The sequence below is a fragment of the Anomalospiza imberbis genome, chromosome 7, assembly GCF_031753505.1.
Source record: "Anomalospiza imberbis isolate Cuckoo-Finch-1a 21T00152 chromosome 7, ASM3175350v1, whole genome shotgun sequence".
NCBI lineage: Eukaryota > Metazoa > Chordata > Aves > Passeriformes > Viduidae > Anomalospiza > Anomalospiza imberbis.
In genome coordinates this window covers 27,804,715-27,827,556 of record NC_089687.1, presented here as the reverse complement: position 1 = coordinate 27,827,556, position 22,842 = coordinate 27,804,715, and the positions used below count along the sequence as shown (strand labels likewise).

At 42.6% G+C, this 22,842-nt stretch overlaps 1 long non-coding RNA gene across 1 annotated transcript; it reads right to left on the bottom strand.

The window, feature by feature from the left end:
• Positions 1-1,402: 1,402 nt before the first annotated feature.
• LOC137477321 (uncharacterized) lies at positions 1,403-17,408 on the bottom strand. The gene is made up of 3 exons (XR_011000930.1): positions 17,077-17,408; positions 15,787-15,911; positions 1,403-1,762 (listed from the first exon to the last, which is right to left on the bottom strand). It is a non-coding gene; the product is annotated as an uncharacterized lncRNA (long non-coding RNA).
• Between the last annotated feature and the right edge of the window lie 5,434 nt (positions 17,409-22,842).

The following is a 22,842-nucleotide window of genomic DNA, read 5'->3' as shown; positions in this document are numbered from 1 at the left end:
GAATGGCTACTAACCCCAGCTGGTCATAGTTTGCAGAAATGCCATAGACCTTAGCTGGGGCGATGATTTTAGAAAGAAAATACATTTTTTTTAAAGTAATAATATGATTTTTTAATTTAACTAAATAATTTGGCTTCATCTGTGGCCTTTACAGTGCATAGTTAATTGTAGTTACGCTGTTGGAAAGCCACTTTTCAGAGAAGCACCAGGAATGTGATTATGAGTGTGAACCAGACTGCTGCTATCAGAAGGGGCAGCAAGACCCCTGCCAGTAAGACATGATTTCCCATCTCATGGAACAGGCTGAGGACCCCAACTCACATGCTAAGAGATCCTCAGGGATCCATGTAGATCAAAGTAATTTACAGGAGCCTGAGGCTAGAACTGAGCAAACAGAGCAAAGTCCAGTTCTCAGCCCGACAGTAATTGAGTGGGACAGATTTTGGGCAAAACAAATTCCTGATTTCTGCAGTACTTAAAAGGCCTCCACACTTTGTTCCTTCACAGATACAGTAAGTAGCAGCAGAGAAAGTTCCCTGCTGAGCTGATCCTCTTTCACTGCAGATTTGAAGACACTGCCACCAACTAGTAACTTCAGAACATTTCTTTTCTCTCTTACATCCTTTTGCTCTGATATTCTCCATTAAGCTGTTTGCCACCCAGGTTTGTTCTGCATTTTGCCCAGACCACACAGGTTTAATTTTCAAGTGTCTTTTCCAAGCAAGAAGGGGAAAAGTAATTTGGTACATTAGCAGGAAGTTAAGTATCTCTCCACGCAGTGGCAAATGCTTACCCTTTTTGATAGATGTGTCGGGAGCAATGGAGGGTAAGTTCATCTTTGATGTGGGTTTGGAGAGCTCCAGTGCTTTGTGTACTCTTTTGGGCTAAAGAAAACACAAGATAATTTGCCTTTCTGCAGCATGGTTTCAACTCAAGCTAGAATTTGGCACGGAAAAACAATGCTAATTAAGCAAGTGTGAAGGAAATCCAGATATTCATGATTTGCATGGCAATATCTTCAACATTCCTTTAAACATTAGAATAAAAACAGGACCTTAGACTTGCAATATTCTGCTAGAAGTCCAGCAACACATCACAGCTTCCCCCTCAGTACTATCCAGAAACCATAGTTGAACCTTGCTTTCTAGAGACAGGCCTACAACTAACACCTCATACTGCAGCTGCTGACAGGATAAACCTTTCTCCGTGCTCAGGGATCTGAGGGACAGAGAGATTTCCACCAGAACACCTCCGAGGACAGTAGTGAGAGTACAGAAGCCCCAGACTATTCTGAAGTACACCCCATATATTCATGAATGGAGTCAGGGTATAGAGGGTACAGTTCACAAACCAGCCCAATTACCAGTCTAAAAGGAAAAAAACTAGTTCAAAAAGCAGTTCTGAGTCTAAAAAGCTGGAAACAGTACTATTTCTCCCTTTTAAACTGCAGCAGGGTTTCCAGAAACCACAGCAGAAATGTGGTTGCCGCACATTTAAGAAACTGACTTCAGGTGGGCAACCTGCTCCAACAGATTTTGCATTAACACACCAAACTGTACTTGCTAACACTTCGCATCGAAAAGCAGGTGCACGCGTACATGCGCAAGCAGCAAAGCAGGACTCCAAGCCATGATCCACTTGGAGCTCAATCCAAGGAAGCATGGGACACTGCCAGGGTTCGAACATGAGGCTTGGCTCTGGAAAGGATGGGAACCACTAGACGACACACTCTTTGGCACAGGTGGAGCACAACCCCAGAGATCTGGAAGACAATCAAGTACAGACAAGCCACTGCAGCCAGCATTCAATACAGCTTCACACAAGCGTCCTTCTGTAACCCTCCAGCTTTACAATCATTTGCACAGTGAAATGGCAGCAGCAAACTGCAATGTAAAGAGCAGCCATACATTCAGAAATCAGTGTGATATACAGCCCTGTAGAATAATTCTTCATTCAGGTAAATGTTGTCCAGTTATTCTTGTAGCATGCTTTTGACTGTCATTCAATCCATGGTGAATGCTATCAGTGCAGTAAGGTAATGGAACTGAAACCTTAACTAAGATTATTGATAGCACCCTGTATCTAGTCCTTTATAATCTCTACACAGAGATTGTGCAGTTCATAATAGCTAGCAATAAAATATTTTTGTTCATAAAGAAAGAAGATAAACAATGCACAGATACTTTGCTTAGAAGTACTCAATGATTTAAAATGTAAAAATATAACGTACTTGTTCCATCTAAAATGGCATTATTGTTTCATTAAAAGTTCATTGCACTGTCCTTTTGGTTAGAAATTTTATTTTTTCAAGGACAATCTAATACAGAGTCATTTAAATTGCTGGCCTTTATATCTCTAATAAACTGTAACCTGATAATCAAGGACCATAAAGGATTATTTTTTTCTCTTAAATTATCCCAGAGCAGCTGTAAAGTACAAAATCCATGGAACCGTGTGTACCTAGTCTTAATGATAAACACAGGGCTTCATCCTTCTGGCCTCAGCAAAACCCAATAGACTGGGCCCCTGAAAAGACTAAAACAGTTGTTCCCCTCAAATATTTACTCATACTTCCTCCTTTCTCAAAACAGATGCCAAGCTCCTGCTGCCTCTTCATTTTCAAGAGTGTTTGGCTCTTTGTTTTAACTCTCCTGGTGCTCTGCAGGAGCAGAAAGGCCTGGTGCAGATTGCACCTACTGTCACATTCACACCAGGAAGGGACTGGGAGAAGAGCTGCCGCTTCAGTTTTACAAGGGCGCTCTGGGCGTTGGCATGTACATACACAAAGGGGCTGTTTTACTTTCTCACAAAGACAGATTTTATTGACTTATTTATTATGCCTTCATTTTACTCAGGGTGGACAGAAACACCCAGTTTAGATTCACTTTTATACAGAAATCCTGTAACAGCAGAACTATGGCTCCTGGTGCTAATACAGTGAGAACTTAAAGACGGCCTCAATGAGTTTACGCTGTGCCTCAGCCCCCACCTGGGATCCCTCTCCAAACATTAAAATAAATGCCCTACATTCTGCATCAGCCAGATACTGATGATTTACTTTGTCCACCTAATTTCCATTCACTCTGAGCGCCAGCCATCAACACCATGTTCCCCACAACTTTCTCCTCCCTTTCTTGAATGCCCTTTTCCAATGCACTTTTTGTTGCCTAAATTCAAGTTATAGGATAAATTTATGAGAAGAAGAAAATAATTTGTGGGCCAAAACAAGCCAAGACAGGTCTGACAGTAAACAAGGCCCATCCTCGCCTTGGGCCAGTCACACATTCTTGCTAATAGGAGAGAATGGCATCGCTGGCAGGGTATCTGTGGGGAGCACAGGCTGCCCCATGTGCTGTCTCCCCAGAGACAGAGACAGCCTCACTGCTACCAGATTCTCCTGGCCTTTCCTGTTTTAAAAGGACAGGAACGAGATGCCTGTGTACAACAATATAAATAAGTCCAAATAGAGACATAATTAGACTGCCTTTGCAACAATACCAAGAACAGCAAAATCACAAGCCTTTAGTAACAAATGACATTTTTGGTCTTGAACAGATTATAACTGCTATGGAATTGAAAGTCAACATGTTCCTTCCATTCACTAGCTCACATTTCTCTCACAATGGAGCCCCTTTATTAGCTAATCACAGTCACCACATCCAAGGAAAGAAGAAGCAAACTGGCCTACAAGTCTTCAGCTCTGTGAGGCAGCAGCTGCATGAAAGATTTCAGGGAGAGGTGAACTCAGCAGAGGTACACTGGGGACACTGGGGACAGCTGCAGCCCTGGGTACTTCTGCTACTAAACACTCGCCAGAGTAAAGGGCTCTGCGAGCCACAGCCGTCTGTGAAGCCAATAGCTAAATCCTCTTTAATTGCAGCTTTTGTTACTAATGATTTAATTGTTTCTCCACAGCGATGCCAACAAGCATTCATTCTTCTCCCTCTTTGTTTCCTTTGGTGCTGGTAACTCTCTTCTCAGTTGCAATCTTCTCTGCCACCCAGAAAAGTGTGCACAGACTACCTGCAGTCACTCACAACAGTGTACAGCAGATGAAAATTGCTTCAGGATCAGGATGGCATTTGGTACCTTGCTGCACTGCAGGTATCCACCCCCCCTCAGCCAGGTGTGGTGCAATGGTGATTCCAGTCTCAGGCCTTTAAAGGCTGCAGCTCTGCTCTGTCCCATTCCCTTGCCAAAGGGCCTGTCTATAAAGTTTTCAGCAAGGCACATTTATTGAAACTCTGAGTAAACCAAAGATTCATTAAATGCCCTATCAGATGTAAAATACATTTTTCATGGTCCTGCAAAGGAAATTTCGGCAATAAGATTAAAAGAAGTCACTGCCAAATATTTCAGAGAGCTAATGTTTATAGATTGAGACTGATTCCATCCTCCCTGCTGGAGCTGCAGCCACACAGCCAGTGTAAGCCCAAGCAAAATCAGGTTCTGGTTAATTTTAAAGTGCTGCATTGTTGAACCTCTAACTAGGTGGGGCAGGGGGGGGTGGAAAAACTATTAGTAGCAAACAGATAATTTTGGCTACCTGGGAACTAGGAACTCAGGGAAGAGAAAAGTGGAAAAAATACATCAAGAGCAACCAGTCACCTTAAATGGGTCAGCATTTAGGAATGCAGAAGTTTGTCATGCTCTTTTAATTATAAGGGTAAGTTTAAGAATAAAAGACACTATTACAGCTGAAAAAACACCTCACTTAAAGACCAAGGGAATAGTTATGCTTCCTGCAACCTTCCAAAATAAACATTTCTAATACATATATACATAAAATACCATCAGAAACTCAGTAACAATTATTTTAAAACTTCTGGCCCATGCAGGAATCCCTTCCTAAGAATGTACTCTAGGTTTAAAAAGTGACTTTGTAAATACATGATGATTTTACAAAGGCTGTGTGTTGGAGCAGAAGTGTTCTCCAGTCAAGCAAAAGAACAAGACCAATCTGTAGAGCTCCCCAGGGACAGTCATCCTGTCCCCAACCACAGCATCTCTCCATAAACCTTCAGAGATGGAGTAAGCAACATGGCACAACATTCATCCTCCACTAATATAGCCTTCATCTTTTCAAGTTCTGGATCCCAGTGCTGCTCACTCCGGTATCAACAGATACTAATGCAAAACTCCTTCTCCACTACTTTACTACCTCATAGTCTAGGTTGCCCAGGCAGCCATAATGCACCCAGCTAACGTGGGAGTCACAAGCCTGCTCAAGGAACTGCAGCTTTGGGTCTTCAATGAGGTTCTGAAGTTTCCTTTGATTCTTAGAATTTTGTAATTTTAAAGTCCGACCTCAAGGGGGAGATGCCAGAGTTAAGGATCTTCATTGATCAGCATGTGCATATTGCAGTAATCCTAAAATTTGGAAAGGCCCAAATTGCATTGCCAAGATAATCCTTCTCCTCCAATTTCCTTTAGCCTTTGAGCTGCTTTAGCCGTTTTAGCTGCTTTTCCTTTAGCCGTTGTGCTTTCAGTAACAACTCACACTGACCTTCTGCCAGCTGGAAGCTGACCACTGCTCCTGAAATACAAATCCACATCAGTGAGTCAATTTCACAAGCCAATCCTGAAATCCACCCTTGTCAATGGGAGCCCAGAACTGATCCCATTGGTTGGAGCAGATTTATACATCAAGCATACACTGATTATAGGAATGCCAAATGTGTTGAAGGATTACATCCTTAGTTTCTATTAATTTGCAGTGCTTCTCTCCAGACAGCTATAGTAGTAATGCTCAATTTTTCCCAGTTTGAATAAAAACACAGCTATTCAGTATCCTGCTCTCAGCAGCATGGACATGAATCCAAGCCTGGCTCAGTTAAATTGATCTAAACTCTCAGCTTCATCTGGTTCCCCATGGCACATTTGGCTTTCTCATCAAGATAAACTTGATGCCATTCACTTCACGTCATCTATGGCACAGGGCACCATATTTACAGTGTTTGCAAAATAGAAAAAATTTACCTTATTCCTTTGATCAGGGTGCCCTGATCAACGACATCTCTAATGACAGATCATGCACCACCAGGCTGCTTTAAAGAGTTTGAGATAATAGGGAAGAGCCTTGGCTAAAACTGAGGTCAAAAACCTATAGATGGTTTTCAGATAGATTCACTAAAGTGGGATGCATTAGGTCAGCAATACATGGAGAATACTACTGCAGGGCATTTTATCACTGAATGTGAGAGGGAGCTCAGATACCTGCAGTTTCTGGCCTTGCAGGAAGGCAGGCATGCAGGTGATGAACCAAGGTGGATCAGTGGATAACAAACAAAGGCTTAAACATATTCAGAAACTCTGGTCCAAGACACTGTCCCTACATCACAAGAGTACACCCAAAAAACAAGGCAGACACTTTTGGATGGCTCAGCATCCTGTCTCAAAACTCACAGCACTTAGATAAGATTCACAGACAGAAAATTCTGACAGTTGAAGCTGAGTTTGGTTCAAGCCTGATCTCATCCGTTATTAGAAGCTAGACTTTATCCTGCTCATTCAGTATGGCAAAAACATGCACCTTCCTTTCAAACCATGGCCACATAGAAAGACCAGATTTCAAATGTCTTTTGCAAGAGAAAAAAGAGAAAAAGTATTGTGTCCTCTACATTTCTCTGACATTCCTTTCCCTTAAATGTAAATCTGTGCTGTAACCATGACTCATTCTTACTCAGCTTTTCTCAGATTTCCATAAGCAAACACTTGAAGTATTTGCATATTTGTGCACTGAACACAAACTTACTTGCCTAGGTCTAACATAATATAAAAAGCTCAGTATTTGTATCTAGCTCTGGCATAACACTCAGATTTGCTGAGGAGGAGATTGGCAGGTAAATCAGGGGGTTAATATTCTGGTGTTTTTCCAGCAGTCCCCTGCAGAACAGGCAGGCTTTCTCTAAACAAAAGCAGAAGGGAAGCCATCCAATGCTGCTGGCAGCAGCACACACTGCTTGAGGCGTCCCCTCCTGCAGACAGAGCTGGTGGGGAGCTGAGTCCCAAAAGGGAAAGGCCAGCACAGGTGGGAATGTGGCTTCTGCCCAGCTGGTCACATGCTACTCTCAGTCACACTCTGCATCCGTGGCAAACTCTCAGTGTCCAGTGCTCACGGTGAGGGCTGAGACAGCAGCCAAACTAAGGGCAGTCTCAATATTCTATCACTTGTCCATTCAAGTTCTCCACAAATCTTAATGGACAGATGGAATAAGTGATGGGTCTCTAGGTGATCCATCTTCTACTGGCTTAAACTGGAGCTTGAAGTTAACATGTACAGGCAATAAACTCTCTAAAGAAGATTTACGAAGCAACAGATAATTTGGTTGAACAAAGCTAAGTTATAAGACATTTGTGAAGCCCCAAGCTCACCTAAAGGCACAAAGAACTCAAGAAAGTATCAAAAAAGTTATACAAGGAAAGAGAGAGAATAAAATAAATTCCCCTAATGTACCACAAATATCAACCACCACACACTACCTACAAACCATATGTTTTGCCCATCTGTTCTGTTATCTTCAACTAAATTTATAGTATTTGGGCTATCGGAAGAATTGTCAAGCCTGAGCTGGGCAGGATTATAAAACCTAGGTGTTATTACACTTTAAAAGACATTTTCCCCTCCCCCTTACCACACCAGGCACAAGATTATACATTTCTCTTGCTGCCTCCTGGCTCTGGTACTACAGAGGATGCTATGCTTGTTCTCAGCTACAGTAAGTAGTAGGGCATCCCAGCCCCCAACAAAAGAATAGTTCCTCTGCCTTTCTGATTTTGCTGTCTTCCCCATCCTTCACTCTAAGCAGGTCTAAGAAAGCAGTGCCATGGCTGAGAGTGCAGGGTCACTCCCTTTGCTGCTGCAAACCAGTGAAGCTCACATTAAGTCAGGAGAGAGCTCCTAGTTGTGCCTCAGAAAGGGTCAGCTCTCTGGGGCAGGGCTCCAGGAGCAACACTTAAATTATCTAGCTGCTGAGCCAGAGTTTCAAATTTGAAACATCAGGGGTTGTAGATCAGGGCTATGATCATAAAATGTCAGTGCAGGCAAAGGATTAGAGCAGGAGAGCAGACATTTACTACAAAAGCATATGTGCAGTTGATGTCTCTTTGGGAAGAAAAAAATAAAGCTCCCTAAGTGAGCCCTTCCCACCAGTCCAGATGCATCATAAGCCAGAGAACACTGCTCCTAATACAGAGCTTACTTCCACAGAATGCAAGTTACTGCCACTGAGGAAGCCACCAGCTTTTAAGCTGGTCTAGCAAAAAGCACTTCTAAACACAGCCTGGAATGGCTCAGTCTACTTCTTCACTGCTAGTCCCATACCAAGTCTTTTGGGTAGAGCTCAGCATGCCAGATATTTAAGATCCTTCAAAATAGAGCCCAAATCTTACGGGCCTGTTTTTCTAAGCGCTGTTCTCCACTGCATACTTCCATCCATGGTGTGTCAGCTCTCTTCTGCGTGTACAGAAACAGTGCTTTTCAGAGTGTGCACACACACAGGGAAACTGCTTGGAAAAACTCAGCTCTGAACTGTCAAGTCAAATAACAAACCTTAATGCTGAACCCTCCCCACCTTGTGCACCAGATTCTCCAGTTAGTGCATTGCTTGCAGCAGCTACCTACCTCTCAGCACCTCTTTCCAGAATGCAAGGTGACTTGCATAGCTCCAAAAGCTTCCTAGGAAGTCCATAAATAAGTACAGCAGGGAAGATTCCAGTTTGCTTTTTCACTTGCAAAGGATTAGGGTAAACGTAACGATTTTCCGCACAGAAGGTCTTTAAAGAGTGTGCAGAATTCCAACAGGTGTCTCATTAATGCCAAGTCGTGGAGCACATGGTGCTGCACTCTCACTGCCCGGTCCACCTGCCCGGTGCCAAGAGGTTCTCTCCAGTGCTGCCTCAACCTGCCCACTGCCAGGTGATGGTATCCTGCTGCCCCAGGCCCTGCTGGGGAACCAGTGCTGCCTTCACCATGTTCCCACATTTGCTTCAAGAGCTGATTTCTGAAAGGTGCAAAAGCTCAGCATCAACCCCTGGGAGAGCCCAGCTCCCCTTTTGCCCCTAAACAGCATGTACAGAGGACATGCTGGCACAGCATCATCTCCCTTCTGCTTTCCAGGATGGATGGCAGATTGCAATGCAATTTTCCTCCCAGTCCCTCTCTATTCATGATTTCTACCTATTGTAATCAGCAGTCATTTCTGAGCCTGTCACTGTCACAGAAGAGGCAGATGAGTTCAGAAATGAGTGAGAAGTGCTTTTCCAGTTTTACAAATACTGCTGCACACAACAGAGTTGTGGAAATTCATTCAAACTGCACAAAGTTGAGATGGGGGTTTTATTTTGATTTGGGGGTTTTGGTTTTTTTACAGACCTTCTCAGTAAGGGGAAAGACTTGCATTGTGGACACTCATGTACTAGAAAGGAAGGCCAGGCTACAGAGTGAGTCCTTACCTTTCCTTCTTACAATATTCAAGCAAGTCCAGGCTAGTAGAGCATCAGACACCCTAGAATGTCCTGGAGAGTGGTAATCAGAGCACGGAGGTAATGCGGAACAAATCCCACTTCTAGGCAGTAATTTCCCTGGCTTTTACTACAAATAGAGCTGCTTTCAGTGGCTCAGCAGCAATATTAAAAAATTAAATTTTACAATGAATAGGAAGGTGCTTAAGAAGATCTGCTCCTGATGAAATGTTTCCTTTTTTAACCCTCTGAGAAAAATCACCTAGGTTTAAAAGAAAAAAAAAATTCAAAATATTCTATCATTTTTCTTTAGACATCAGGAAAAGATACATCCATTTATAAATCTGAGTTTTTAAGCTTGAATAGTCACTGCAGAAAAAAACCTCCATCTCTACTTTACAAATGCCCCAAACTGAAATGCTTTGAGAAGTACAGAGTGGACTTTTTTTAATACATGTATAGCTATATGGATATAATACAGAATATTTCAACACTTCTAGCCAAAACTATTCATTGAATTTGATCCAAAGTAATAGCTGTCTTTGATTGCTTCAAAATTGCATTTGTGGCAAATGAAACTGATTAGGTAAAAAGAGTCAATTTTTTAGCCAAGTTGTTTGTCTTTTCATGGGTTTAAATTCAATGTGGTATTATAAACATACTAAGTTCATAAAAGCTGTTCCATTCTTCAAATCTTCCTGAAATCTTGTTAGCAGGGTTGGGTCCTTTTTTCCTACACACATCCCCATTAATATCTCTGAGTCTGAACTCCTTCCCTCATAATATCTGCATAGGACTGATAAAAGTCAATCACACAGGCAAAATAAGAGATTTCTGAGAAAGGAATAGCTCTGCTCATCTTTATCCAAGGAAGTGGGCAGAGGGTTATGAAACATCTTCACTTTTGTAAAGCTAATAAATCTAACCTGGAACTGACAAATGTGAATCCAGATGTCCTGCAATGCCATTTGGACAGAGTCACTTTGAGAGTGGAGCAGGGCATGGAAACCACTCACATTTGAAGGAAATCAAAATTTTATTCCAAAGTTAATCCAGGACTTCAGAAGTCCTTTTGTATATATGACATGAAAAAGATCACTGTACAGGATAAACAAAGATAAAGTCTTGCACAAGGGCAGGAAAGCAGGCCTTGGCATACCAGGATTTAGGAGCAGAGCTGTGCTGCATTCATTCCCCTATGTGTGCAGAAGTGCACACACGTGCAAGTGTGCTGCACACTTACACCTGTGCTCACTCTCTTGTTCTGTTCATCTGAAACCCTCTTCTCCCAAGAACTGCCCCAAAGTAGCACCATGTGCCACTGATGTCGAAAGGCAGGACAGTCAGTCTGTGATCAACCAGCCAGCCAGAAAGAACAACACCACTGGGGATGTACAGCTTTGCCTTTTCCCACATTGAATGGGGCATTAACTTCAAAGTCTGTGATCCTTTAAATCTTTAACAATAATTAATAGGAGAAAGATGACTAATATTTGTGTTTGCCTTTAAACCTGCTCTTGGGAGAGAAAATAAAAGCTCAAAGAAAGTGACATTTTGTGCAAGCAAAGTCAACAGTATTAGTTATTCCTGAATTAGTTTGTCTTAACTCTGGTGTTAATGCTTTACTTGGCCTTGTGCTCCCAAGTGGATTGCATTTAGCACTTCAGTTCCTACAGCATGAAATATTTCACTGCGTGGATCTCCCAGTGCTAACTAGAGCAACCTCAGGGCTGCAGCAATGTCTGCCAGTTACCGTGGACTACTGCAGCCCTAAGAAAGTGTCACAGTCCAAGAAAATCGAGCTCACACTGTACAGTCCTGGACCTTTGCTCCAACACACCAAGTGGGCTGATGCTTTCCTAGCCCAGAGGAAGACTCACTTTATCAACTCTAGGCATTGGCTTCAACACTGCTCACAGCGAGTCAACGCTGTGAGCATTTCACTTCAGAAGGTTTATTTTCTTAACACATAAATAGTCTGATGGGGTTTGGAGTTTTTTCATCCATCAAAATCAATGTATCCTAGTCTAGACTGTAAATTTACAAAATTATTTTAAGAGGACTCTGTGTTCATACCATCGCCAGTGTGCCACCTCAGGGAAAACTGTAAAAAAAGTGGAAATCTGTTCTTCCACAGCAACCAGAGGTCTTGATAAGCAAAGCCAGGTTTCTTCCACCCTGTGTGTAACAGCCCTACCAAGATACATTTGTGCACATGTAAAGAGTTCAGAGTCCAAACCAATAAAAAAGACAAACTCTCTGGTTTTTCCTGTGCCAGCTTTAAACAGCCCATGGAAAGAGAAGTAGTAAAGTTGTAATTTTTTTCCTAAGCTTTTACTGAAGATGCACACAGGGCCATTTTAAGATGCTGCCATGCTGACCAGATCCTGGCATTGCTTTTTGTATACCAGTATGTTAAGCCAGGTCAGCAAATTCCCTCCACTGCTCACTCCTGAGCCAGGGACAGCAGGCAGTGAGAATTTCTTCAAGTCTCCTGCAAAGATCATGGGGAAGTTGGGAAATATAGGAATGTCCTGTGGTAAGGAGATTTCATATCCAGCTCTGCTGAGTGCTCTGAAAGCACAGTCTAAAGACATGCCAAAACAAGTGGAGCCTGGGCCAGAAAGAATGGAGCTAGCAATTGCATTCCATGCTCCCTCTGCCCCCTGTTCAGGAAAACTTGCTACCACATTCAAGGATGAGCCCCAGGATCCAGAAAATAATTAGATGAGTAAACTAGCACTGCAATCCAGCCCATGTTTCAAAAATGCCAGTTTCCTTTGGAATTTTCAAGCCCACAAATATTTTTGTTATTTTTGCCCTATTTTAGGCATCACTTTATGCCAGGCTGCCACTTAAAGGCTATTTAAATTACTGTAGGAAAAGAAAATTTAAATTAGATTTTGTCCCATTTCAGATTCTACCAATCAATAATGGAGAAAAACTGAGATAGAAAATGAATGTCCCTTATTTCAGGAGAGCCCACTGCAAGGGCCTGATCCAAAAGCAACTAGGGAGTTAATGGATTACATTCTTAACAAGTTTCAGATGATCAGTCATTTCCATCAGTCATTTGCAGAGATGGGAATGAACTTCAAAGGATTTGATGTAGAACTGAACTTCCAAGGCTTTCTATCTGAACATCCTGGGACTTATAGGTATGTTTCCAATCATCTGCAGATGCAATGAAAGGAAACAGAATCCCAAAGGCTCTGTATTTTGCAGACAGAGAGGTCAAGAAAAAGTGTTTTGTTTGCAAGAGATGGTCAGTTCATTCTCCCACTGATTCTTATCAGACACTCACACAAGCTGGCAGTGAACCACAAACAGGAGCCAAACTACTGGAATTTAATGGCTCATTCTCCAAAAACTGTAATGGCTTATAAAGATACACTGTGTTCCCAATCAGTGCTAATTTACTTTAACAATAAACTTATTGTGACTTGTATTCCCACTTCAAAGAGAGTTTTTATGTGGCAACTGGGAGGGGCATAAGTGGGAGTTTTCCTCTCGTGCATAAAATAAAGATACAGTAAGGTGAAGGAAAAAAAGCTCAGTAATTATCCTCCATAGGGTGTAAGGCTATATAATAACAATACCTCAAATTATTTGCAGACATGTCCATGTATTTGAGAGAAATAAAAGCTTTCAGAGGATAACACACCTGTGCCATGGGTAATTGCCCTCACTTGCAAACTAGAACTGCCCAACAGATGTTTATTTCACCACACACAGACAGCAGGAGCAGTAGGAAAACCTTGTCTCTTTGAGAAGTGGAAAATTATTAAGCCCACCTTAAACTGGTACAAAGCAGCTTTGCCTATACCTCCTCCTCTGGCAGCTGCTTTAGCCAGAGAGCTGCTCATCCCTTGGCAGGATAAGCCTGGATGTGAGCTAGCCCAGAGGCTGCCCGTGAGGTGGACAAGACTCCCAGGGGACAAGAGAGGTACACCTGCACCTATGGGAAGGTGCCACCAGGCAGGGACATGCAGGAAGAGCAGCCTTGAAGTGCACAGGGAAGAGACAGGTGCAGAAGGGCTCCAGCATTCCTACAAGACTCCATCAAGCCCGTCACAGAGCCCTAGCAGCAAGGGTGCTCAGTGATTGCTGAGGCATGAGCAGCCCACCCCATCAGAACAACTTGGATCCAGCAACCTGAGTTTCAGGCAAACTGACACTTCAGCATTTTTGAGACACTGTCCAGGATTTTCCAGCATGTTTGCAACCCTACTCCAGCATGTTGCAGCCATGCAAGACTGCAACACATTGAGGGATTGATCCCTAAGGCACATGGGGCCTACTCCCATTGATTTAGCTCCAAAACCACAGTGTGAATATCTGTGAATAGCGGGGTCTAGCATCTCCTCTTTCTGTTATTAATGTGCCCATAGCAAAAGCATTTTGCTCTCCTTTCTCCTCCTAAGCAGCCCCAGATTCCTTTCACAGCATTTGATTCAATCCAAGCACCCCTGGAGCACAACACCCCAACTTTATAAAAAACTCTACTCTGGAAGAGCAGCCCAAGAGAAGAGCTGTTTGCAGGATGCTGGAAGGGATAAGGTCAGCCTGACTTCTACCCCATGGTCCACAGCTGCCTGGAAATACACTGACTAAAACAGTTTTTCTTGAAAAAGATCAATAACATTTTGTTCAAACCAAAATGTTTGGGGAAACATGTCGATTATGGTAAAACTGTAATGGGGAAAAGAGTCCAAACATTCCACTGCAATCATATCATATAGTTAATGCTACAGTAAATATTTACACTGACCCTTTGTAGCCATGCATTCGATATTTAATATGACTATTACATTTAACATTAAAACGAATAGAACAATTTCTGGGGAAATAATCAACATTTCCCTGAAATTGCTTAACACAAGATGCTGAGATTTTAATTTTTCACTTCAATTACAAGTGAATTTTAATTTTTAAACACTTAGACTTCCTGCCAGATAGGAACTTTGGCTCCTCACCACCAACAGTCCAAGGTCAGAGTAGTTCACTATAATTGCTGATACATCACCAGCCTCTTGCTCCTGCAGGAGCCACTGGGAGGTGGTGCACCAAACAGGTTGTCACAGGGCAAAGATGCTGCAGCACAGAGCTGACATGCTCAGCACAAGTGAAGAGGCAAAGACAGCACAACTAGCTAGAGCCTGCTCCTAGAACACTCTCTGCAAGGGTATGCCAAATGGCCTCTCATCATGAAGAGACAAGTGGAGACATGTATTTGACCACCACATCTCTTGCCCCACCTTGTCAGCCCCCCGATTTGTCCCTGAAGATATTAGTATTTCCTTCTAATTGCTAAACAGCCAGTGATCTCCATCTTGCATGTGTCACACACATTATTAAAAACAGCCTCACTTCACCCAAGTGCACTGGGAGATCCATCATTCAAAGCACCATGTTAGGCCCCAATCTCAGCTGCACAGGCCAGGAGCCTGGTGGCAGCCACCACCTCTGAGTGTGTTACACCCACCATGTGTGACACTTGTTTAATCTGCTGCTCATTTGTTGTGATTGCTCTGCAGCTGAAATTCTAGCAAATGAAGCTCCCCAGATAGAGAGCTTGTTGCTGTGCACCACAGTTGTACCCACGTGTCATTAGAGAAGTCTGCCTGAAGGATAGGTTTCAGAAAGTTTTGCAGAGTTGCCGTCTACCTTTGTTAAGTACAGGATTCACTTAAGCTTATCTCTAGCTATATAAAGTCTATACAACTATAGACTTTACAACTATAGACTTTACATTTGTCTCCATTGTCATCACTTAGCCTAGCAAAATACAAAATCCCAGAAGTATCTGTTTCCTCCCTTAGTGGCGGGCATGGAAAGGTGCTTAATTAGAGGCACTTAAAGCACATTTAGAGTAGTCTTTGAAGCCAGCCACATTTTCTTTTCTCCTAGCCCATCACCCTTTCTTCCTCTTCCTTGCCTTCTGGCAATTTTTTGAAATGCCAAGTGCACTGCCTGGTATAACCAGCCTCATTTTTCATCAGAAATGCTCTAACTGATTCTGCTTTGCACATGGAGCTTGTACTAGATGGTCTCAAGAGGGCCCTTCCAGCCTTACCTGCTTTCCTTCACAACAAAACCAAACCAATGTGGGAGAAAAATCTGAACAATAAAACATTGTTACTTCCAAAGAAAAAAACTCTGCTCTTCCTTCTTAATTCACAACCTGCTGCTGCAGCCTTTTCCAGAATACCTCCCAATACTTCATACAGCTGAAACCTGATGCACTATCTATCAGCTAGATGCAACCGGGAATCTTGCCAAAATATTTAACAGGTGTCTTGCAATATTTGTTAAGGATCTTACAACATCAACTGTGAGTCAGGTGAATCTGGGAGAATTTTAAATTGCATTTGTTTAAACCACACATTGGAAAGCTGTCCCACTTACTTGAGTGGGTTGTGCGTGCTTAAAACAGAAGTCCAGTGCACCTGAAAAAAAACAACCAGAAACTGGGAAGCAGTTGAGGGTCTTTCACTCTATACTCTCATAAATTTTACTATTCTATTTGGTGTGTCTGAGTTTACCAATAGGTGGGCTTGAGAATATTTATATTATCAACTGGGAATGTTTTTGAACATTATAATGTAAAATAAATGGCTTTGCCTTATAACTGTCATTTTTGTGAATTGTTTGCAGTACACATTATAAAATCTTTCAAGTGGATTAGGAAACCTAAGACCCAACAGAGGCCGAATAAGATGCAGGTAATTTCCTGGTATTTGCAGGGCAATTTGAGCAGCTTCTTTTTCTCTCTTCTCTTGCTTCACCAAAGGACTGTGACTATGCTAAGATGCCACAAATCTAGTACCCTAGAGGGGATTTCTAACCAAACTGTGTATGTATAATTCCAATTCTGCTTTGGCCATGGTGAAGGTTAACAACTTTCAGTTTTTTCCAAATGCTGCTTTGTTGTCTCTACTGATATTTTATTCAGGGGAGGAATGAAAAGGATACCTTTTGGTTTACCTTTTTTACTCTGCAAATACCTCCATGCCACCTTAGACACTTCTGAAAACAACAATTCTCTTACAGGCAGTATAGATGCCCTCCTTGGCATCCCTGCTGCTTGTGGGTTCAAGTCAGGTTGTCAGTTTATCAAGAGAATTTTTCTGCAACACCCTACACTGACCATGAAATCATATTGCACAATATTTTCCTTTCCCTCTGCACTTCCCATGAACCACAACAATCTACAAGGAAGCAGGCCTTAATACTTCCAATGCATCTTTGCCTGACAGCTCTGTTACTTGAATATGGTCTGTACTTCCCACCTGGTGCCCTCCAGTCCACTCTCCCTGCTGGCACAGAGCTGACCACTCTTGTCTGCTCCCTGCCAGCATCCATAGGCAGTCATGGGATGCAATGGCAGGGATTTGAGGCAGTGAGTTGCCACAGGTAGCAGAAGGAGCACCTCAGACACTGACATGGCTTCACCCAGCACTGACTTGGTGAATAGAGCTGCACTGTGCTTGGACTTTTCTTGCTTCTGCTCACCCTGTGAAGCAACACTTATGTCTTGTTTTCCCCCAGTAAGATGCATGCCACTGTTTGTGTGAGATGGAGCAAAGGCTTTTGCATCCCTGTTCAGGCAACTCACCCTAGCCTGCCATGGTTATGAACTCCACACTTCTGTTGTTGCTAGTCCTCTATGACCTTGACCTTACAGTTACTCCTGTGCCATTAGGGTGGCTTGTCTTGAGCAGAGGAGCAGAAAGAATTCCTTAACCTGTCAAATGAAAAAGAGAAGACTTAAATGAGCTGCTACTGATTCTTCTGCCAGCTCTGGACTGAAGACAGCAGAGCATGCAACCAAGGGGCTTTGCATGGACTTCCTGCTGGGAGCTCCAGTCCAGGGGGCACAACTTTCCACAAGAGAGAAGAAGCAATTGCTGTATTCAGGTTAACCTGCTGTCTGTGCTCCCATGTACTACCACTATGTTAAGGGTCCTAAGAAGCTGCTGATAATGAGGGTATGTACACTCATGCTCCTCCTTCAGCTGCAGCGTAGAAATACCCTGAGATGCCCCGTGTCTCAGTTTATCTGTAAATATAGCCTATCTAATAATATTTCCTTATACCTTATTTACAGCTAAAAGGTGCTGAGATAGCAGAACACAGGGAGTGTAGAAGAACAGCAGTGACATATCCTACAGCTGACTCAGGAACTCCAGGTAAAGGTGTGAACCATCAGTGATTGAAAGAAGTACCTTATATCAGACCTATTGCTTTAGACTAAAAAAAATAACGGGAAGAAAAAATGGAAATGTGTTTGTGCTTATAGAACAACACCATCTTCTAATGGATTTTCCACTTCCACAGAAAGTTTTATCTAGCATTAATGTTAGTGATATGGGAAACAGGTGCTCTTTCTAGGAAAGGTCCAGCAGCAAAGGCAATTCGTGTCTCTGCCATTTAAAATTACATGCTATCTGCAGGAGAGGAGATGAGAGCTATTAGATGAACATTTATTTGCTGCGTTTGTAAACTCTGGCACACTGTGTCAGAAGACACCTTAGCCTACCTGGGATTCTGGTGCCAAGTACGCAGCCTGCCAGTTAATGAGTTACTTAATAGTTTATGAAGTATCCCTTAAACTCCCCTCAAATTATAACCATTCCCATGCAGCAAACCAAGCATTGATTACACACTTAAAAGTGTTTTCCATCACAAATGTCAGAAAGCATAAGAAAGACGATACTAAGATCCATTAAATTCTTGATAGTTTTTGTTGAGGGCTGGCAGACTGGCATCCTGTCCACTGGGGGACAGACCCTTCCAGGCTGCCATTTCATTTGGTCACTAAAATGTGAAGAGGCAACTATACTGTGTAATCATCCCGCTTCAGCACAGGCGTTAGACCAGGACTCTAATACTGAGCTAAATCAAGACACAGTTTCTTTTTTCCTGGACAAGAGGCACAGCCCTTGGCAGCTCACACTGACAGCAGGAGGAGAGTGTGGCAGAAGCTAAGCCTGGTTTCCTCAGGATCAAAGGGCACTATCCATTGGCACAATAACCTCAGCTAAAGTGTCTGGATGGACTTTGAAATATGGCAGAAAACGTGAAAGTTTGCAAATTAACTTTTATGTTCCACCCCATTCGGCTGATGTGAAGTGCATTAAATGCTACCATGGAGTGTGTCAGAGAGGATACTGGATGGAGAACATTTAATATGAACATCTGCACTTACAGGGTCACTGGCGATAGCAGGGGTTATCTAAGTGACTGACAAACCAAGCCTCCAGCTCAAAGGTTGCTATTTAATTTGTATCTGTGCTTACATTCTACTACTAACATGTGTTTCTTTCTTCATACACAAATCCTCAGTAAGAAACCTATTTAAACTAGAGTATCTGATCAATAGTAGAATATAGTACAGTCATAAACTATAAAAAGCATTAATGAGAATTTGAAACTATCCAGCATGTACTCAGAGAGCTATCATGCTGTCCTAAAGGGTTTTATTCCAGGAGAGGTTGGGGCTAAATGAGTATTCCACATGTAGTGGCTCATGGATATGCAATGTATGCCTAAGATAGTATAGCAAATAATGAATGAAGTCTTAGCAGGAAACATAGGCCATTTACTGGAAGAAGGTTTTTCCAGACAACTGTGATTTCAACATTAGAATTATAAAATACTTCAAAAGCCAACATTTCTTCATAGTGCATGCTTGCTATACTTCACAGATTCAGCGCTGCATGCAAAGCACACATCACAAATGATGCCTGCTCACAAGCAAGCAGCTTATCTGTAAACATATATTCTCTGAACACATGCTTTGTACCTGTGCTTGCAGGCACAGTTTGCGTATTCAACGTTCCTTAACTTCCTGAAAATCTGTGGGCTGTTTTAACGAGAATTAAATACCCTTTTCAGTAATAATCTCTCCTTCCCCAGTGCCTTCTTGAGAATTTTTTGTTGTTTTTTGATTATTTTGGCTGCCAAATGCACACAAAGCTGTATAAGGCAGCTTTTGTCTTCCACAAGAACAAGCTTCATTGACCCAAGAACCTCCAAGGCATTGTCACTTTACTCATGTTAGTATGCATGGCTGTGCTGCTGGAGCTGCAGAGAAGGCCTCCAGAGTTTGGCATTTCATCATGATGCCAGCAATGACATCATCTCTCAGTGAACCCTTGGAAGAACCTCATAAGTTTGGATTGGGCTGAGCAGATCTGGACAGGTGCTTGGTGTGTGGTCAGGCAGAGCTTTCCAGAAGCAAGGCAGAATATTATCCTACCGCAGGCTCACGGAGTGCAGCGTGGCCATGGAGCCTCAGTGCAACTACTTGGGTGAGCTCATTCCTCTGCTACAGCTCCCAGGAGCCACTTCTTGCTGCTTCTGCCTTTGGCAGAGTGAAAGGGGTAACTGACCTGGAGGAGGCCTGCAGAACCTCACTGTCCAGGGGCACATGTGCCAAAGAAGCAGGTTGACTTTAAAAGCATGACGATGCATTTAACCAAGCTGACAAAATAGGAAGAAAGAACAAAGAAACAAACTCAAGGCAAACAGCATTTGATCTGGAAATTATTAATATTTGAGACAATAAAGGCAGACCCCCTGAATACTATTTGCATAGAATCCCTCCTCAGAGCCAAACCACACTTTAAAGCACTTCATCTCGAAAGAGCTCTGCCGAATTGAAACTGAACTACTAGCATGACCAGAGGGTTTAGTGCCAAAAGATGTCAGATTGAACACAAAACAGAATTTTCATTCTTTTGTGTCCTCCATAAATATTAACAACTTGACACCCCATAATGAAAGCAAAAAGCACTTAAGCACGGGCAGAAAAACAAAACTAGCCAACCATTCTTCTTTTAGGATTACAATTGGAAATTAGCTGAAGAGGTCAGAGTTTTCCAGCATCACTGTAGGTTGGGATTAACTCCATGGACATTGAGCACCCAAGAGGAGAATTTGGCCTTGCATGGTGCAAGAGGATTGCAATTCCATGAAATAACCACCCCATCCTTCCAGTCCTTAGTTGGATGGAAGCTGTTGTAAAATCCTTGTCTAGCAACTGGCCTCAGCCCATGCTCGTGGCCAACAGGCAGAGGATGGAAGTGCAGCACAGGGGGACCACAGCACCTCGCTGGCCTGCTCAGGAGCCCTCTTGAAGAGACCCAACACTCCCTGTGGCCAAGAGGCAAGAAGTGACAGGAAAAGCACAGCAGCCAGGATTTGCTACGACACATTGCTTTGATTCACTTTTCTCATGTATCTGATAAAAGTATCAGAGTCTTTAGGGGGGAATAAAATGCACCTCAGTTTAAAGCAGAAAATAATATTTTTGTATTGGTCTCCATGTCCATCAAAAAAAAGGACAGGAACTTCCACTCTCCAAGACATGCAACAAAATACTAACTGCAGTGGGAAAAATAAACACACAGTTCCCTCCATCTCCAACTTCCTCCCCACCCAAAAAAAAAAAAAAGGCAAGAAGGTAAAACCAAATCAGTCTGGGATATCCACAAAGCAGAGGATACTCTGAATTCTGTGTTTCTCTTCAAGTATCTCTCAGTAAAATTTTTCTAGATAGCCCTTGGAGAGAACAGAGGAAGGCAGGAAATTTCATCTGTGTAGGAAAAGTATTGGGGAATAAAAATAGGGAAATATTTGTTTCAATTATTCCCCCTGCAGAGACTGACAAAGGCTTTTGCACACACTATAAGGGAAGAAACATTTAAAACACTGAGGTTCTTGACCAGAGCAGCACAAATCACTATATATATCTCCGTAGTACCTCGATGTTACTCTTAAAATAATTTAAATAGCAGAATATTGCTACCACCATATTTACCAGTACCTTCAGATATTTTCTTCCACCAGTTTTAGAGCCAACTTCAGAAAAGGATATTAGAATTAAAGGGGCACTGGTGCATCAGGCAATAGGAGTATCCCCCAGCCAATCACAAATATTTGAACTTTTTATTTTTCAGGTTTTGCAAGTGCCCCGAGAGTCTTTTGAATGCCTGTCCTGCTTACCACAGAGTTTCACCTGCTGTGTCTGCAGCAGGAGCAAACACACCTCACTGAAGGCTCTGACCACCAAGACAAAGAGCAGCTTTGCTCCAGGAGAGCTCCTTCTCTGTGGGAACCCAGGACATGCCTCTGGCTGCCCTGGCTGTCTCGAGACCCTGGCAGGGGGCTTGGAGACCTTGGCACAAAGTCAAAAACACCTGTGGCTTCAATTTTAGCCCGTGGAAAAAACTGCCAACTTTGTGTGAAGATTTACAGGTCACAAGAGTTTGAGTTAATGTAACACAGGGTGAAAAAAGTAGAATTTTGGGGTTTTTTAGAATGGGGTTCAGGAGGCAAGATAGAGGAATTTGGGTGTATCTTGTCCTTCTTCTCCTTCTTCTTCTCCTCCATCTTTCACTGTGATGGTGACACTTTCTATTGGTTTAGAGTAGAGACACACTGTCTAACATAGGTGATAGGTACTGGGAATTAACAGTAAATAAAGTACACGTAGTTCATAGTATAAAATGGAAACACCGCCCTAGAGGGCAGACAGACTGCAATGATCTGACTTGCTAGACAGAGCTTAGCAGGTCAGAGAAAGAATGTTATAGGTAAGAGAAAATAAACAACCTTGAGAAGCAAAACCGATGCATCTGGACTTCTTATTTGGCTGTGGGGCTGGGAGGAAAATACTTTTTACGATCTCGGGGTCATCTTGACCACAGAACCCCAAGACTTCTCAATAGTGAGGATATGCATGAATGCTTTGCCTGCAACGTCCTGCTGCAGGAATCGGGGCCTGCCTGAGCTCCAAGTTATGTTTCCACATTCTCCAGTACTGAAGGAAGGCGCTGAGGAGTCTGTTACCTAAACAGTTTCTTTGTGATTAATTACTGCATGGGAAGAGAGTAGCCTTAGGTAAATTTCTGAACCTCAAGCTAAATGCTAGAAAGATGGTCCCAACACTGAAGGAGCACAGAAGACAAAGAATCCTGTTGTTTCTAGCATGAAATGAAGTATGTTTAAAGTCTAAGGAACCCAGCAAACAGCTCTGTGAGGGAGATATTTCTTCAGCGAGTCCCTAAAATTATCTGTGGTACCAGTTACTGCCATTGTCCTGGATCCTTCTTTAGCACAACCTTTGAAACGCTGACTTCACCCATCAAACACCTTCTGTAGAAATCTCAGACCCTCCTGAAGGGAACCCAGTCCTGCCTGGAAAGTCCTACTCTCTCCTACTGAAATAAATTTTATTTTCATACTCCAGTAAATACAAAATGTGGGTGTACCCCCTTCAAGGAAGGGTTAGAGCTCTGCAATGTTCCTAATCTCTAAATTGTTTAGGTAATTTCATTTGACTTTGCTGATAGATCAGGAATGTATTTTGCA